This window comes from Aulonocara sp. 'chitande type north' Nkhata Bay, linkage group LG9 (assembly GCF_057382095.1).
Source record: "Aulonocara sp. 'chitande type north' Nkhata Bay isolate Kocher_YH1m ecotype deep benthic linkage group LG9, A_spYH_male_GT1.1, whole genome shotgun sequence".
Lineage (NCBI taxonomy): Eukaryota > Metazoa > Chordata > Actinopteri > Cichliformes > Cichlidae > Aulonocara > Aulonocara sp. 'chitande type north' Nkhata Bay.
Window position 1 is genome coordinate 26,697,416 of NC_141352.1, and position 17,266 is coordinate 26,714,681.

Here is a 17,266-nt window from a genome sequence, read left to right on the forward strand (position 1 = left end):
GACTCGACTGGTCCTGTAAACAACTTGAATTTAATAAGACCTCGGCAGAGCCAATCGTTTTTGCACGTAATCACACCCGCTGATGACACTGCAGGAGATGAAACACTTTAAAACGCAGAAAGATAAAACAAAATGACGGACCAATATGGTGGAAGAGATGTTGGAAAACGCAGAAGAGATGCACCTCAATTCAGTATGGCAGAGATGGAGAACAGGCGTCTGTCGCCTGCTGCTAATAGCTAATGTTTTGGCCTCCTGCTGAGAGCTCACCCACTGCATTCGATTTCACAGCATCGGCTTTCTGTCTATGTCAAACACCAGACAGCAGAACACAGGGTGGGTCAAAACACATATCAGTGAACTACTGTTCTATCCTCAGAACAAAAAGGGCCAGCTAGAGAGCGACGGCCACAGCAAAAGAGACTCTTGACTTGTCACCTCACAGAGGAGAGAAATACAAACATTTTCCACCAGTTTATAGGGCCTGTTTGTTGCCTGTAGTCTCAGGCAATGTTACACTGAGCTGAAGAAGGTAAACAAGAGGGCTGAAGTGAGTACAGGGAAACAAGCAACAAAGAAAAATTAGTGACACAGCAATACGTGATTATGTGAAATCAGACTGAAACACTGCTGTGAAATGTTCCTGAGGCCTGAACATAATTTTATGTTTCTGGTGTTTCTGTTGATTCAGAAAGGGCTCTCAATAAACTTGTTTTAATGGATGCTTAAAAGAAGCCAATTTAATGGCATATTTTTCACTAATGGGTCCGTTGAGTCATTTAGTCTCCTCTTTAAAAAACAAACATTTTCTGAAAAGAGGAGAAAGACAACAATTTAGTTGCCAAGTGTCACAATAGAAGCAGCCAGACAACATAGATAAATCTATCTTCTAGTGGTTTATTATTCTAATTATGATGTTCTAGTCTTTTAAAATCCCCCCGCTACAGTTTTGTACTTCTGTCTTCTGTAAGGTCAATAAGGAGTCCCTAATCTTTTTGGTCATAGGTGCTAATCTTGCTGCTCAGTTGTCTTCATCACTTTTGTTCTCCCATGCTGTCAACACCACTCTCTTTTCCAATAATCTATCTGCCCATGTGCTTCACTTTACCTTTTGACCATCTATTGCACATCCTTCCTCCTGCCCATCTCCGCCTTATCCATAAAGACCCTGGGGGTGTAAAACCACTATTTCTTACCTTCATCTGAGATTCTCTTCTCTGATGTTGCTTCTCAGCTGATTTTAACTGCCTAAAGGGTTTTTTGGTTATTCGGCAAGCAAATTTTAGCAATAAATGCTGCTGATCTGTCCTCATTATATTGTTGTTCTGGTCAATGCTGCAAATCAATGCAAAGGATTTGCCAAACCTTTGAAGTCTTTAACTACTTTGCTTTGTCAGACTCCTTGTCCTGTCATTGTCCTAAAACAATCCTATTTAAAACAAATATGTAAAACTTAACATACTATAAGAGATATTTATCCTTAAAACCACACCTGAGGCAAGTGTTGGATTTATAGAGATCAGTGGCGTGTGGTGACTCTTACAGAAAGGCAAGCGGAGACAATTTATGGATCATTTTTTCTTCACAAAGTTTTTAACTATTCTTTGCTCAGTTCTCTGTAACTGAGGACTAACGGTAAGACGCCCTGCTGTTTGGAATTTGTCTAATGACTCCCTGTTAACACAATTTACCTATTTACTACAATACAGAATTGAAAAGTTACTTTTATGAGAACTGTAAAAATCACATTTGATTGATCTGTACCTGTTCTAAAAATAACCACTGTTTAGCTAGAGTCTGTTGGGTCATTCGACCCAGCTCATTGTTGATGAAAGAAAGGAGATTAGTCTGATCAGCTTCACAAGCAGGGCAATCCTCTGAATGTGTGGCAAACCCTGGAGGTTCCATGAAATTGGAGACAAATAGGCTGTAGAGAGATGCCAGGAATTCAGAGGTTTACCCAAGCGGTAATATTTCCACAATGAAATCTTATTAGAGTATGCAGGAAATCATGTCTGAATGGACTGCTTTAGTGGTTAGTTTATTGACCCAAATGCCTGATCTTACAACTCTGGCATAAGCTTTCTAAGATGCAATCTGGCTTTAGTTGGTGGTGATTTCCCAAAAAAAACCCTTCCAGTCTTGATGCATTAGAGGTCCAAACAGCTTTAAGAAAATGACTCTTACAGATGAAAGCTACCCTACAATAATACAGTTTTTGTGTTACAGCAAGTGGTGCTCAGGTGTTGGTCTTCCTCAAGAGAATATTGCAAGTTTTTAAACCAGAAATATGTCCTGCAGTTCAGACAGGCAACCCACATTGCAAATCACACACTTGTCTCTCTAACATCCCAAAATTCCAGGACCCCTAAAGACAAAACACCAACATTAACAGTACACTGGAAAGGCTCTAACATCCTACTGCTCTACACTGCTGCTTTTAATAGAACTTCCCAAACTTTTTTCATGTGTGTGTGTGTGTGTGTGTGTGTGTGTGTGTGTGTGTGTGTGTGTGTGTACTTTCACTGTTTTCTTCTCCAAGTTACTATGAGCATATATTCCAGTACCTGCAAGAATCAACTTTGATCACATTGCATACCCCAAGGATGGTCGGCACAAAACAGCCTCGGGATCATATATTAATCATGAGTAAGTTCTATAGATAACATTTCCCTCATCTTGTCAAACCAAAATCTAAAGAAGTGAGAATCTGCCCTCATTATTTTAGGCAAGAAGAAAGAGCGAGCTGAGTGTTTTAACTTGACTGACTGACTAACATTTTAAATGAATGTGTATTTTGTGGGATAAAAAAAAAAACAGAGAGAATACTGGGCTGTCAAAAACACTTGTGCTGCAGAGAATGAGGGAAGTAAAAGCCTTCAATCGACAGAGTGCAGGAGACTCCAAACTTCACAGTACCTACAACTAGGTGTGAGAAGCTTGAAAAGGTGGCATATTGTAAACATTCCTGCATATATTCTCTCTCTCTCATGCACATGGCAAATGCAGAAACACAAGAGACAAATGCTCCAGCCTTGCATTTCAATCTTCTTCCAACACTTGTGGGTAATTAAAAGCAATAAGCAGCAGGTTTTTAAACACAGATTAGGCCTGAAGGTAATTAGGCCCATTGCAGTAATGACTCCCACTGAGTCATGTAGGCAGGATGGTGTGTCAGTCACCCCCTCCCACCATTTCTCCCAAAGTCAACAGCAACTTGTCCTTCTAGTAAACAGCCCTCCAAACACCATCTGTCCTAACCCTTAGCTTTGATTACCTCAGGCCTAAAATGCACCATTTCTCACTTGACTTGGCAAAGCGAAGATTGGCAAAATGAGAGCGAGAATTAGATTAGCCTTTGTTGTCTCCCTTAACAGAAGTTTGTCTTTGGCACTCGAGTGAACACAGTGAGCATAGCTGCACATATGTACAATCAAACTCCGGTTAACACTAAGTGTCCCAACAAGAATAGTAAACACTGAAACATGCGTACAACGCTATTCCACCAATGATCTGCATTAGGGCGATATGGCCTAAAATCCATATTGCAGTAAAATTTGAAGCATGTGCAGTAATGATATATATCGCGATATATTATTTCTTCTGTATGTCAAAATGACTGAACAATATATCATGCCATTTTAAGAAGATTTATTGTGCAAAACTTTTCTTGTTTTCAATGTGACACAAAATTCTTAAATAACAAATAAAAATGAAGACAAATGCGCAAAAATCTTTTTGAGTAAAAAGATACAAGTAAAATATCGATAAAACACAAAATTCTAAATGGTTTAAAATAAAGTGCAAAATGTGCCTTAGGAAAAGGCTTGGAGAATATCAGTCTATTAGTGTGTAGGGCCACCTTTTTTCTTTCCACCTGACTGACTGGGCGTTTGTGAAAGGCGCAGTTTTTGGCTTTCCTCATATTCCAAAACATGCTTCATTTTCAGGTGATAAAACAAATTACTTGTACTCCTTCTCTTGGCTATTACTGTCGCCCGGCATAATTTGCAGATGATATTTTTCTGCTCAACTTCCGACTGCCTAAACCCAAACCAGGTCCATATGACCGATGTTTATGAGCACCTACTCACACATAGCGCTGACCATCTTAAAAAGTTATTATGGTACGTCTAGTATTAGATAACTAAAACTGGTGCTTTACACAGTCTGTCATTCAATACTGCAGAGATGCCCCACATTACATTACAGGTTTCTCTCAATATGATCCATAGCACACACACAAAACGTGTAGTTCTTCAAAACCTCTAATGGTTTCATCTCCCCATGTTGACAAGTTAAACAACCTTAATTATATCTGTGAAGCAGGACTCCTTCCCAGACTTTTTTTTCCCCCTTCTTGGTGTCAAATTAGAAAACATGCCTGCACTCGTCAGCCACACTATATGTTGTTTGGCTGCTTAATGAGAGCTGGGCGGAAGATGGAAAATGTCCCATCTGTTGTGTGTTTAATGGTTGGATTTCTTGAGCTCTCCTCATACAGGAGGATTGCCAGGATGGAGTAGACAGCACCCATCTGCTGGCCACTGCAGGGAAAAAACAGTTTTTCAGCTCGCATCATCATCATGTCTCTTCACTTTGAGTGCAGCAAAACACTCCAGCAGAGGTCCATCAAAATTATGCAGACAGACTACAGCACACTGCCAAATGCCTAAATGTAGGAGCTTATTATTTATCTTTTTTTGTTTGTTTGTTTTTTGTAATCAAGGAAAAACATAAAATGAGGCGGTTCAACAGGCGCACCATTTTGTGTCGCTATTTAATCACTTTCTATGAAATGATCAGTTCATTGTTACTCTGGTTTTTTTCCATTCCTATAAGAGATTGTATAGCTGCACTGAAAAATGCTCAAAGGTCACCTGCAGTCTTTTTTTGGTTCTTTGTTTCTTTGTTTTTTCTTTACTTTTGGTAGCGTTAGAGATTAGGGGAAGAAAACTATATATTGCCACTTGATTATATACTAATTTACAACAGTATCAATACCAGCAGTAGTGTTGTAGTTCACACAGCGCCACTGCAGACAGGCTCACAGCCTCCCTCACTAGCAGCTGAAGTAGTTGACATTCACGGCACTGAGTAACACTTTAAGAGGAATTTTGAGAGGCCAGTAAAGCTCAAATCTCACCAACGCTGAGGTTTAAAACATGTAAAACTGTAAAGTATCATGTATGTGAACCTGGCCGTCACACTTGTTTCTTTTAAATATTAATATTTATTACAACGTGTTTATTGGCAGTTGTCTGAGAGCCATATTCTGCTAACTTATCATTAAGGTAGTGACAAGAAGCTATGGATAATTAAAATATGACTGTAATACTGGAGCTGGGCACCAAACAACATCAATATTGCCCATCTGTAATATTAAGATACAGTTCTAATTTAAAGCATAGCACGATTATTAATGTCTTAAGAAGTGTTGTGTTTTTCTTAAAATCCCAGATTGATGGTGAGAAAAATCTACTGGTAACTACACAGAAAGAGTGGCAGCCTACTTTAACATCTCTCTTTGATCAGCAACAAAAATATGGCCTCAAACAACCTAAAAACACTGTCTTCTTTGTGTTTTTGTTTTGTTTCTTTGCACTGCCTAAAGGAAACTGATCATATACACCTTACAGTTAAATTACCTTTTCAGCTGTTTTTGTTAGATAACTAGTGTTGTCTTTCATTGTTTTGTAATAAGTTTTTTATTTAAAAAAATAATGCCATTGTATCAAAAATGGTATTGAGTATTTTCTTGGGTATCTAGTATCGTGACAGGCCTACACATTATTAGTTTTCAGTGGTAATTCAGCACTATAAGTCCAAATGCAGGGGAAAAGGGGGCTGAGAAGAATTTTAAATCTACACTGTTTTCATCCATATTTCCTTGATAGCAATGTCAACTAAATAAGGATGAAATGAATTTGAGATTGAAATAATGAATGTTATAAATCCTATAATGAATCTTCAAAATGATGAATTTATTTTTTTATCAAAACAAACAAACAAAAAAGGCATTGATGATCACATTTAATAGCTAGGAGGTGGTTCAAGAAATATTGGCCATACTGCATTAATAAATGACTAATTGCTCAGAGAATTTGTTGAATAATTTTCCACCAATTGGCTGGTCATTGAACTGACTACTCATTGTAGCACTACTTGAATGAACACCATGCTTTTTGGGATTCAAGTCAAACAGAACAAGAGAAAAAGGCACAAGGTGGATTCAGACTGGAAACATATTCATATCACCTACAGCACTCGGTTCTCTTCATGTCTGAGGAGTCTAAATTCAAGCTGAAGCTACTGGAGTTTGGCAGGCTTCACTGTTTCACACATGCTAAAACACAGAGAGCAGGTGGGTTTTACAACAAGGAGGGTGTCTGTGCTCTCATCCACAAAGTAGGGCTGAGGCTATTCACATTAGCATTTCATACACAGATAAGCTTGCTTTCTTGCTGCCAGGTAGATTCCCTCATGAGAGGATGAAGTGCGAGAGATTTGGGGGTTTCGCAGATGCTTGCCGCACTGCTTTTCAAGTGCCCACAGAGACTAGCAGGGAGGGTGTTAGGAGCATCAACAGACAAATATGCCACCTCATCATCCAAATAAAGAATAAGCTGGTGATGCAGACGGCAGAGGCAGTGAGAGGAGAGAATAGTCATAGAAACGTGTAAGGAGGTATATGTACAGCGGACTGTGGGCAGACGAGGGCAGTAAAGGTTTCATTTTTTTTTTTTATATGTACATAACTTTCAGGACTGTCAAAAACTAAAATAACTGTAATATCGTTAACGTAATCTAGCCCTATTTATTATGAATTTGAGAATCTGATTTATGTTCTCTGAATCACCACTGGGGTTTCCTAGATTTCGATTCCTTCAGTTTTCTGTTTATCGTTCCTCCAACAATTACTTTTTCAGTAATTAGAGTGAGACCTGACACATGGTACGTTTTCTTTCACCACCCTGGCTTAATGCAGGTTTCCATGTCTTGATGCAATCTACATTCCTTTTTGTTGAGTTTTATACATTTCTGACTATGGTCTTTAGCTCCTTGGTGTGATGGTTAGCTCTGTTGCCTCATTGCAAAAAAAGATCCTGGGTTCAAATATACCCACTGGGACAGTTTTATGTTGAGTTTGCATGTGCCTGTGCTGCTTCTCTATGCAACTCTAAAGTGGCTGGAGGTTTGATTGTAGTCTTTAATAGTCTGGCAACCTGTCCAGGGGGTACCACACCTTTTTTCCCTATGACCGCTGGGATACTCTCTAGCCCTGAATTGCATGGAATGAGTGGAAGAAAATGGATGGATGTATAGAGTTCAGTGTATTCTGTGCTAGGAGATTTGAGTAATACAAGATTATCACTGCTACAATCAACTTTACCCAGGCCCCGTGTTGATGTCTTCAGATCTTATTGTGTACTCAAAAATATTGCAAATTAGATTTCTCGTGATTTATAATCCAGTCGACAAATCTGAAAATGTCTAATGTTGCCTCATGCTCCAAAAGCAAATGTCAGTTTCTCACAAACCTTTTTATTTTCCAGATTCTGGATTTAGTTTTTAATGCATTCTTGCAAAAGAATATCAAATTGGCCTTTTTGGTTTGCTCGTTACAGAGAAATTGGTGGTACTTGGTGCAATGCCACAAATAAAATGCAATGCAAAAAAACAAAAATAATCAAACATCAACTGGATGTCAAGGTTATCGAGCTTAAGATTTGTTCTTGGCATGTTTGGCAACAAAGTGTCTCTCCATGCATTGAAATTAATTGAATGTGCGTGAGTAAGTCAAACTGTCAAACCATGTGCCAGTTTACAAGCTCACACGTACAGTCTTTGTGCTGTGGTAGCAGGCAGATGTTACAAAATGGATGGTTCAATCATGAGTCTTAAAACTACAGGCTGATTACACGCCACGCAACTTGGCTCGAGAACTAACAGTAATGGCAGTGAGTCAGTACAGTCAGTGTTGTGACAGGATAAATTATATTTTTGTTATTTCAGAAATATTACGTATGAATACTTGGGTATAAATACAATTCAAAGTCTAAAATTTAAACTAGGATAAGGAAAAGAGCACGCATGGCACCATTCTTGCTATGTGGGAACAGTAATGTTAAACTCCTCTAAAAGGTGATGTTGGAGTAGAATTGAAGTTTCAATAGCTTGTTAGACTATTTTCTAACTTTAACAATTACCAGGAGTAACTCAAGGGGTGTTAAAATTCCATGTGTTGTCTAACTCTATTGGACAGCCTCCTATGCTTCTCTCGTGTTCCTCAGGCCTGTGAATCAGTATGGATACCCTATCCATCCCCCATCTTGCCCTCTCACTCTCATAAAGCATTGACATGGCCCAATTAACATCTCTTTCGCATGCCAGAAATGCACATGAAGGGTGAACAGGTCTGACAGACTCAGAGCACACTAATGTTTTATCAGCACCACACACCAGGGTTTCTCCGCTCTGTGACACAGACAACTTACCGACTTGACTCTGTCAGCTCACTACATGACTTCTGAATTAGTCTGCATTCCACCCATCAAGCCATCCCTCCATTTTCTGCCTCTTATTCAAGTCTAGGTCTTGGGGGGTGCAGTCAGAGCAGACCCACTGAGAGTTCAGTCTCCCCTGCCATCTCCTCTAGCTCTTCCTTAGAGACACAAAAGGGTCCCCAAGCCAGTTAAGACACATCTTTTTTCTGTTTCTTGGGTCTGATCTGAGGTCTCATGCCAGTTGGGCATGCCAAACACACCTCACCTTGCAGGGTATGCTTGTGTTGTGTTTATTTTTTATTTTTTTTATTTTTTTTTTGGTGATGAAGAACATTAGCTGTACTTTGGGCCCCTCTATAATGATTTAGCTCGTCTTCCTTGATTAAAGGACGAGTCCATACAGCCTTCAAACACATATCATAGGTATAAGGAGCACACCACTTCAAGGACTTCAAATGTAAACTTGACATATTTTAAACTTTTTGTACCAACTCATTTCATTTTATTACCTAAAACTAAAAAAAGTTTTTCTTTTTTTTTTCCTTCCTCAGTGAGAGTAAAACGGATGTGACGAAACACCTAAACATTGGTAAATGCAATCTTATTTGATTAAAGGCTGAAGGCAGTCAACATAGTACTACTAATAATAATACTCCTCTTTACACGACATATTGATGCATTTCTAATTTCATGGTTGTAAATGAAACAACAAGGTTAGAACTATGATTTAGGTCACAGTTAGGGTTTTATACATTGTTAAAAATACACAAAAGAACAAAAGTGCATACTGGTAATACAAAAACATTGATTTTATGATATCAGTCTGTCAACAGGGGCTGATATCTATAATCTTTTTGTTTTGGTCACTCATAGCTCGTGGCGATGGGGTCATGGGTAGAAATGTAGATAAATCATCAGTTTTTGCCTCTTGGCATCGCTCTCCTTTCAACAGAACAAAAGTACATTATCTACATTACTACAAACTGCACAGATCCATCTGTCAATCTTTCAGCCTACTCTTCCCCTGTATGCTCATGAACAGGACCCTGAGGTATTTACCCTGAGTTGTTACTTCCACCTGAGGGTCAGGGTCCGTTGATCGGCGGACAGAGGCAGTTTCACGCAGCTTTAGTACAGTTTTTTGTTTTACGCCGGTTTTTCCCGAAGTCACAAAAGTATGACGTCACAACATTCTGATTGGTCACTTGCAATGTTGATCCTGGAACAACATTTAGTATGATGATCTGGGAACAAGGATATCACACGAGGATATCAGATCAACCCAATTCTGATGAGGTTTCCACAAACAGCAGATGGATACACTGAAGTTCCAGATGCATCTCTCAGGTCTCATTTCAAGTCTTTGCTGGATTTCTTTTCCCTGTTTCTTAAGGAGATGACTTTCAAATTCTGTTCACTGGTTCTCCATTTGTCCACTCCTCAAATCTTTTAAGAACAGACTGTGACACACACCATGCTGAGAGATGCTAAATTTTCAACTAATAGCTCTTTAGGTATTCCACTTGTTGGTGCAGAAAATTTTATTCCTGTGAAACTGTTATCTTTGTTACTAGCAGCCTGTCACAAAACCATATAATTTGTTTCCATTTTCAACACATTTTCCTAAAGTTGCAACTTAAAATGGGTTCTTTGCTAAACTGTCTGCTATGTGTAGACACAACACTGGTTTATTTCTTGAGCCATTTCTTGAGCCTCGTTTGTGCTTGAATGAGTCATAAGCCGATGTTAAGTGGTTCAACAAACTAAAAAAATCTTTCGACCTTCAGAAAGCCTGAAGATCTATTGCGGAAGACAACTTTAAAAATTACCAGGAAGTCTGAGTGCCTTGTAGAAACATATGAAGAAATGTGGATTGACTCCAGACTTTTACACACTACTGTAGATGGACTGTATTCTTTAAAGTCCTATTAACGCTAAAAAACACAATATGTCTTCAGATGTCTCCTGTTAATGAAAAGAATGTGTTTCGTTCACCGGAGGTTTAATCCCATTTTGGATATAATGAAATGAATAAATGTGCATAAACAGTGTTGAACTGTTCTTGAGCATAATGCTAAATATCAGCCACATTATTAATTTTTGTACTTGGGACTACGTATAATAAAAGATGTAACCAGGTGAATATGGTGAGTGTGACCAAAAAGGCGTATCCACAACACACTCAAGCAAAGAAGAAAATAAAATACTGTGAGGCAGCCTTCAGGATCCCAGTCACAAATGCACAGTGATTACATAATGACAGTTCACCCGTAAGAGCTATGTAATAAAAGGAAAAAAAAAGGAAAGTCTCTGAACAAACCCTAACAAATGTGAAATGGAAATCCAACCCCTCTAATAGTACATTAAGTATTCATGCAGCACATTGGCAATCAAATGGCTCTGTTTTCATGGCTGGCAAAGTCATTCTTCCAATAAAACACTGAACAAATATTCAGACAAAATGCTCTCATATACTTTCCTTTTTTCTCTCTTTTACAGGACACCTATATTTTCATTCATTTATATTTCACTTCATACACTTTTGTCTTCATTTAAATAAAGCATTGTGCAAAAACTGATTTTTAGATGCATTGTTTTTATGTAATTCTCCTTAATGGCACTATACTCATTCTGACAGAACACAAAGCCTGTCTCCTGTACAAGAGACCAGTGTTTCAACTAAATCCTTAAAAGGCATTTTTCAGTGCTTAGAGAGCTGTGAGCTGGGGCTTTTGTCTGCTGAAAGTTAGCAGATGCTGGAGACGGGGAGAAGACGGGGCTCCTGTTAAGATTGGACGAGTCATTTTAAGGATCCTAAAGTTTAAAAGAAGCCAAAAGAATGCCTCCAAAATCGTTCAACGAAAAACTCTGGTTATGGATTCATTCTTTAGCCAAATAGGAACAGGTTTATCATTCACTTTGTGTTACTGAGAAACCACAAAGCAATGGCCTACAGGCTTGCCAATGATCACACTTCCATTTATAGTGGTGAGTGCTCTATAAGGAAATGCTTTACTGCTCTTTCGTCACTGACAGTGAGAGTAGGAGATGAATCATTCTAATGTTGCTCTCCCCCATACAGAAGACACCCATAGTGCAATAATGTCAGGGTGATGCAGACTGCTCGGAGTTCCACTGTAAGCAGTGGAACCCTAAATCAAAATATAGGAAACGCTAGATGCCAACTGACCTGAAATGGCGAGTTAAAAGTAGAAGAAATGATTCAGGCTCTTACTGGTGGGTATTAATGAGCCAGCTTTGTGTTATTGGGTTTTGCTGAATCACTGATTTTTCTTTGCCTTTCTTCTAAGAAAAGGAAGACCAAGGCTCCTCCAGGATTATTTGATCTGAGCCACTGCCACGTATCAGTTAAGCAGTGTGGGCCAAGACCTGATCAACTAACTGTCCATAATTGCAACTTTAATAGCGTGAACAGGAGAGCACAGAAACTTTAGCAAAAGGTGCCTGTTAAGGAATGCTAATGACTATCTTATAACTATCTCACAATGGATGATAGTAAGCACCGATCCTGATTAACTAAACTGGTTAACAAGTGTACAGTAGGCACCTACCATAGGACAATGGATTATATACCAAAATATCAGGAATATGTGATAAAATATGAACTCCAAACAGTATGATATCAGTGAATCCAACAGACTTCACCCCATTTAAATGATTTTCTACAAATCTTAAAACTATTTTACTAAAAAAGCAGTGATGAAACCAGAATGGGTTACAATTCAGCTTGAAAGATGTCTATATTTTATTTTATTTTTTAACTTTGTTCTGCACCTCATTTGCAACAATCATTTTCAATTATATCCTGGTAAAGGTGTCCCCTGGATTCTCTCAGTTCCTTAATTTTTATTAGGGCTGCTTTTTCTCCCTCCATCAGCTGTTCAAATTAGCTATTTCTTTCTTTTTTTTTCTTACTTGTTTCAAATTAATGACTGCTGCCCCTGCCGGGAATTTAAAATACAGTGTTTAGTGCATGATTAACTCTCAATTTGAGAACTCATTTTTGCGTGTATGAATACATTCCCAACAAGGTGTCATGTCGCAGAAGTTTAACAACAAAATCCCATACATCATTTAACACTGCAAGCCACACAATACAGTCACACTGCTGCATTACAAGCAGGGGATTATTTCACCATCCTGGATTTAGAAGAAGATTGCAGTGCTGACAAGACTCGTCAACACTTGCTTTTCCGAATCTATTATTCTTCCTTGAATTATGTTCTTATGTTTTATGTGCTATTGAGCACACATAGGGCGAGTATGACCACCTTTGCTCTCTGGGAAGAGATTGTTTGGAGGCATGATTCATCTTTTAAATGACCTTTTTGAATGTGCTGTTGGAGCAATAACAATCCACTGTTCTTATTGCTGTCTAGTCTCCTAGAGATATGACAGAACCTTGGTGTTCAGTTAGACAAACTTATCAAAGAAACGATCAAAACATTGCCTTTCAGAGTTCTTTGGCACAGTTTTTTTTGTGGCTAGCAGGGGGTAGCTGAGTGTAGCTTTCCTATAATTTGAATGCCTTCTCTGAAATTGCACCTAGTTTGACAAACTGTTATTTTGTAGCTGCCATGCTGAGTGTTTAAGATGCCTGCTCTGTTACAAACACACTGATAATTGACTGATAATTGCTAAATTTTTCACACTTCAGTTGACACTTGACTTTATGGTAATGTTTGCATAACTCGCATCAAACAAGGATTTCAGTGATTAACATGTTCACTTTGGCCTTGATGCATTTATCACACTATGAACCATATGCATTATACACAGCGTGATATTCAAACACTTACAGATGATTTTAAATGCAGCTTGCTTAAAATCAAATTTGACTGAATGGTGCAATTAGCTCTGGACACTTTGGAGAAAATAAAAATCTTCCATATCAACCAAGAGTGTCTAATGAAGTCAAGTCAGGCTACTTTAGTACATCTGCATTTCACCTTGGATTATTACCAGGCAGGTAATGATCTCTAATGTGCCACTCCATCTTATTGGATAGATGCATCCTACATGATCATCTGGTCTGTTAAATGCTGGAATTACATGATTTGCTCATGTGTGTGTGTGTGCACGTTTTTAGAAAATGAATTTAACTCCAATCATTCACTCATTATTTCACAGAAGTTCATTATAATTTGTAAAACTTACTATCTGGGCCATGTTACCAGGTAAAAAAAAATATAGGTGTGTGCAGGTTCATGTCAACATCATAGATTTAACACATCTTACTCAGATGAACATGAAACTGAGGCTGATCACCTAAAACTGCGAAGTCAGTCTATCTGCTCCTCTTTAGCTCTTATTTTTTTAGGTATTTTATTTTTGCTAGTGCAGCTGGTGGGTTATGTTTTGCATATGTTGCCATGCTATTCCAGACTCTTCCACTTGCCAGATTAAATTGGGCAGATGACCAGTACATTTCAGATTCAAGCACCAACTCTTAAGGCCTCTTTAGAACCCAGTCAGCTGCCTCAGTTTTGCTTCAACAACATGCATAGAAATGATGATAAAGTTAACACTTGCTGTGTTATGTTCCTGCTATCATTATAACTGGACTTTAAAGGCTGTGATAATTAATTCAAAGCTTAGGTCAGTAATCGTGTGGTGCTCCTGTAACATCTTCTGAAAAATATTCGAAAAATAGGCGATAATGGCTTATCCAGGCAAACACAGAAAGATAAGACTGGCAATTTGTAGCACAGTTCTGCAGAGGGCCTTTCCTTCATGAAATGAATGCAAGTATGTGATGCCTTTTACATACAGATGGTCACTGTTGTCACCAAACTACTGGTCTTCAGTCTGGCTCTGAAACTAATCAATGATGTTTGATTGATTAATTATTGGAGCCACCTATAATGCAGAAGTACGAAGTGAGTGTTGGTAAAAGCTTTCCAAATGTGGGCCTTTAGTGATTTTTGCTCCATGGAATACTCTTATGGCCATTTTAAGTCATCTTTCACCATCCTATCAACTAAACCCTTGGCCAAGTATCTGGCAAATGTTTGACAAATTAACTGATACTAAACTACTAAAATAAAGTTGTTTTTCCTCTAATTATATCTAAATTGGCAATTGGAATAGTATCCACTGAGTATTCCCAGGGCCCCAAATAAAGAAAAGGAACATTCGTACACAGAACCTTTTTTCATAAGAAACAGGATTTGCATTTCTGTCTACATCAATGTCAGAACTCCAACAGTAACAACCAGATGGTTTCTAATAAAGCCATTCAGTATTCAGCTATGAAGCAAATATCATCCTTTTCCCAGACACTGCAGCCCAAAACATGCCACTGAATTGCACGACACTTGGCATCTTTTTTCTCAAACATTTGCAAACACATCAAAGAGGTGAGGATCCCTGAAAGATGCAGCGCAAGACTGGCAGCTATACAATCCACCCTGTGCTTACCAGGAGCCAATCAACGCAACATTAACAGGGACAGCTAAACAACTGACACTTGCCTTAGGCATTTTTACATTTTTACACACACACACACACACACACACACACACACACACACACACACACACACACACACACGACTGTCAAAGCATCTCCCAGAATTCAGATAACTGAGGCATTCACTCTAAATGCGCCTTTATTTCTGTCTCCCTACAGAGAGACGGGGTCTGGTGCGGAGAGAGAAAGCTCTACTTAGAGAAGCTGCAGTCAATGAGTGGACTCTTGTTTCCTGCAGTGCGCGTAAAATTCAGTCTGGCTACACTGGTGCGGCACACACATCAGAGGTATCGGATAGCCTCCAACTCCCACTCTGTTAGAGCAGCCTGTCCATCATTCATAACTCCACCGAGCCGATGTGTGAAACAACACCCCGGGAGAAAAGACCGAAACGCCTCAGAGCCAAATACACTTCTGATAACCCCAAAAAATGACGTGTGCGCACTCTTTTACTTTTTTCCCCCCACCTTCTTATGTCCGTTTCTTTCCGCCTAATGCTCAATTTCATGCGGGGTGAAGACGCAAACGTGCGCACGGTCAAACTCGGCTTAGAAGCGCGTACTCACACGCGCAAGACCCCCAGGCAATTTATTTACCAGGTCTATGAAGCACAGCAGCGTATACGCGGAGGCACAAGCACGCCACCGAGAGTTAAACGCACACATACAAATGGCAACTTAAAATAGGTTAGACAGCGAAAAAAGCCAGACAAACTTATTTTTCTCTTACCTGTCCACGCGCACCCCCCTGAACCCACATGACAGCTGATTAAGGGCGAAAAGAATGCTCGCGTTTGAGTTTTTTCCCCATCCTCTGCTTTTCTGCGTCTCTTTCAATTCCCTTCCTCTACCACTGTCATCCTCTCCAGGGCAAAGCTTCACAGCGCGGCTTGCAGAGAGCCGACACTCTCCCTTCCTTCCCGTGTGCGTGTGCGCGTATGTGCGAGCGACCGGACGAGAGCCGAGTCGGTGCGTGTGTGCGCATCTCTCCGCCAATGAATCCTCCAATCGTGCCCGGTTACTGAGGCGGCTCAAGTCGAGGAAGGCGCGGGATTGGTCGGTTTTCAGATCAATCCACGGCTCTGAAACTCGCCTCGCAGCGCCCCCCCCCCCCCCCCTCTCCCCCCTCCGCTCCCCCACCTCTCTCCATTATCTCCCTCTCTTCCTCTTCTCCTGTCTTTCTCTGTTAACACGTGATTATGTAAGATAGTGATCAGGAAGCGATACGTTATCCCATTCTCATTTTCTTACACACTCACACATACACACACACACAGAGCACCAGACACAGCCTACCTTCCTAGAGCGTCCCAGCAGAATACAGAACACAACGAACACTACTTCATGGCAAGAGAAGGGGTGTACTTGAAACTGGAAAAAAAATGGCAAATTGAAAGTTTAAAGGCTTTAAAAAGTTACTAAGGGTGTTTTACCGTTTTCTAAATATCATTATTATTATGTTCATGTGCAAATCATCTAAAAAAGTTACTTCCATTGAACATTTCATTAATTACACCTTGCTACCACTGGATTGGACCCTTCTTTTGCCTTCAGAAGTGCCTTAGTTATTTGTGGCATATACAGCATTGCAACACCACCACCAGCAGTAGCCTGAATCATTGATACAAGGCAGGATGGAGCCATACTTTCATGTTGTTTACACCAAATTCTGACTGTAGCATTCGAATGTTACAGCAGAAATTGAAACTTATCAGACATGATGGTGTTTAACAATTTTTCTGTCGTCTAGTCGTAATGAGCCTGGTTGAATTGTGCAGTTTTCTCTGCTTAGCTCACCGGAGTAGCACTTAGTGTGGTCTTCTGCTGCCGTAGCCCATCTGTTTCAAGTTGAATGTGTTATGCTGAAGAGCATCTCTGAATGCAGAAGCTGGTTGGATAAAGGATTTGAGCTACTGTTACCTTCCCGTTAGCTCAAAACAGTCTGTGTCTTTCTCCTCAGACCTCTGGTATCAGCAAGGCATTTTCTCCTAGAGAACTGTCACTCACTGGATACTTTGTCTGTTTTGGACCATTCTTTGTAAACCCTAGAGATGGTTGTGTGGGGAAAATCCCAGTAGACCTGCAGATTCTAAAATCCTCAGACCAGCCCATCTGGCATCAACCACCATGCCACATTCAAATTCACTTAAATCACCTTTTTCCCCCATCCTGGTGTTTGGATTGAATTACAGCAGGTTATCATGACTCCATACCATATGATTAGATATTTCCATTAACGAGCACCTGAACAGGTATACCTAATAAAGT

The 17,266-nt window shown here is 39.6% G+C and overlaps 1 protein-coding gene across 2 annotated transcripts in view; it reads right to left on the reverse strand.

The window, feature by feature from the left end:
• The window catches only part of LOC147322264 (cadherin-18), a 194,028-nt gene that overhangs the window by 80,807 nt on the left and 95,955 nt on the right, over positions 1-17,266 (reverse strand). Inside the window, exon 1 of one of the 2 annotated variants that reach the window (XM_086306744.1) lies at positions 15,729-15,923. The exons of the other annotated variant lie outside the window; for it this stretch is intronic. The gene's annotated coding sequence lies outside the window, so the exon portion shown is untranslated. Of the gene's footprint in view, positions 1-15,728; positions 15,924-17,266 lie in introns of those variants that run through there. 2 annotated transcript variants of the gene reach the window in all.